Source organism: Elephas maximus, chromosome 1, assembly GCF_024166365.1.
Source record: "Elephas maximus indicus isolate mEleMax1 chromosome 1, mEleMax1 primary haplotype, whole genome shotgun sequence".
Lineage (NCBI taxonomy): Eukaryota > Metazoa > Chordata > Mammalia > Proboscidea > Elephantidae > Elephas > Elephas maximus.
Genome location: NC_064819.1, coordinates 84,477,913 through 84,480,152, shown reverse-complemented (window position 1 = coordinate 84,480,152; position 2,240 = coordinate 84,477,913). Strand labels below are relative to the sequence as shown.

General features: G+C 39.7%; 1 non-coding gene across 1 annotated transcript; it reads left to right on the top strand.

Moving 5' to 3' along the window:
- The first annotated feature begins 1,874 nt into the window (after positions 1-1,874).
- TRNAP-AGG (transfer RNA proline (anticodon AGG)) lies at positions 1,875-1,946 on the top strand. The gene has a single exon. It is a non-coding gene; the product is annotated as a tRNA-Pro (tRNA).
- The last annotated feature ends 294 nt before the right edge of the window (positions 1,947-2,240 follow it).

Sequence of the window (2,240 nt, the reverse complement as noted above, 5' to 3'; positions counted from 1 at the left end):
GGCAAGTGTATCCTGTATTATACGGGAAACCCTAGGATGCAGTTCTACCCTGTCCTACAGAGTCCCTATGATTCGGGATCGACTTACAAGAAATGCATTTGGGTTATACTTATGATTCTTTTCTGCTTTCATGTTATGTATGGGGAGGTGGGGGAGAAGGGGTGGTTTTAATTGCAATAAATGTTTAAAGTCCTGTAGAAAAAGAATCACCATACTGTATGAGTGTACAAATGTGGGTGTGCTATATGCAAGAAAAATTTCGTAATAAAAAAAATCTTAGGTTTGAATCCTGAGTCCACTGCATTATTAAACTGCTAGAATAAGGAAATTTGTTGAACATCTTTGAATTTTTAAACAATTTTAAGAACATCTTGAATTTTCTTGCTGATAACAGCCCTACAGCCTTACACCTCTGTTTCAAATTTCCAAATTATTTTTGTTTGAGGAAAGAACAAAAATAAACATTTCTATATGAAAATTTCTGCTGAACATTTAAGAAGGAAACTAGAATTCTGAACAATGAAAGCAAATGGCAGTGAAGTCATCAAGACACATGTATAAATATTCCATATTTCCCACTCTAACATCAACCTGTTTCTTGACATTCTTTATCAGGGTAACAGGTAATGTGCTTTTTTTTTTTCTTTTTCTTCTACTTTTCAGTGTTTTGCTTACACAGACGGTATCTGTTTTCCACTGGAAACTACTGGGACACTGTCAGGAGAAAATAACCTACAGTGTTTCAACCTCAGAAACTACATCAAGCTGCAAAAGGAAAATTGGTACAAAGTGAGAAGCAACATGAGGATAGGGACGTTGACTGTACAGAGATTGGGGAGCAGATACTTTATCCATTAGGTCATACAGCCCATCTCAGCTCAGACGATTGCATTTTATTTAAGAAATACTTGATTGGACAGAGTATCATAGAGTGTTTTATTGCCTAAATAAGCAAGGATTCTTTTACATTGTATTGAGGTGGGAGATGCAGGGCAATTACCGAAATGTAGTTAGCCTTCATTCATTATCTTAAAAATGAGGCCAATGACTGCTATGTAAAACCAGATGCTATAAAGACTGAAGGAGATCATGCATGTGACCACATTTCCATGTCCATGTGAGATATGAAACATAAATGTGGGTAGGTCCTACTCTGTCCTCTCTGCCTAGTGGTTCTCCCTGGACAACACCTACTCAGGTAACATCTTCTCTAGCCAGTGCTGTCTAACAGAAATATAATGCAAGCCATAAATGAGGGACACTTATGCAATTTCCAGTTTTCCAGGAGCCACATTAAACGACTAAAAATAAGCATATGAATTTAATTTCAACAATATACTTTATTGAACTGATGTATCCAAAACATTATGAAGCAATCGATTAAAAGTTAATGACTTCTGGTTTCCAGTCTGGCACGTAAAGAACTTGGAAATCATCTCTCCCATCCTCAAGACAAGAAAAAAGTGGCAAAATTAACAGCTCTTTATAGATACATCAGAGAATTGAGATCAAACCAACAACTTGAAAATGAGAAACGAACAGGCTGATACAGAGAATCGCTGCTTACTAGGTGTCGAAATGGTCACTGCAGCTGGTACCAGAGTTAGAATTGTTTATTGCTGGAGAGGGAGAGCAGACTCGCTTAAGAGAGAAAAACTCCTGGAGGCCCAGCTTTAGGGGGCGCCTCAGACTTTTTTGAGTTTTACCTTGAGTTGCATCACCACATTCTCACTGACCTTCAAAGAAAAATCTCCTGGTTCTTCCTGCAAAGGGAGCCGGAAAAGTTAGCACTTTAAAATAGTGCTCTGTTCTTCACAATGGCCTGTCCTCAAGCGAAAATACTTTATCAGAGCCTTAGCGATATGAAGCCCAGTGGCTCGTTGGTCTAGGGGTATGATTCTCGCTTAGGGTGCGAGAGGTCCCGGGTTCAAATCCCGGACGAGCCCATTTTGGAACGCTGGTGGCGTAGTGATGAAGTGTTACAACTGCTAATCAAGAAGTGAGCAGTTGGAATCCTCCAGGCGCTCCTTGGAAACCATCGGGCGGTTCTACTCTGTCCAGTAGGGTCGCTATGAGTCGGAATCGACTGGACGGCAGTGGGTTTTGTTTGGTTTTTGGGTTTATAGCGCCACTATGAGTCGGAATTCACTCGACCGCAACTTTTTTTTCTTTTGAAGGCATACAGATTTAGTTGCAGTATTTTCCACACCACTCGGGCACACATAGAAAGTAAAAACATA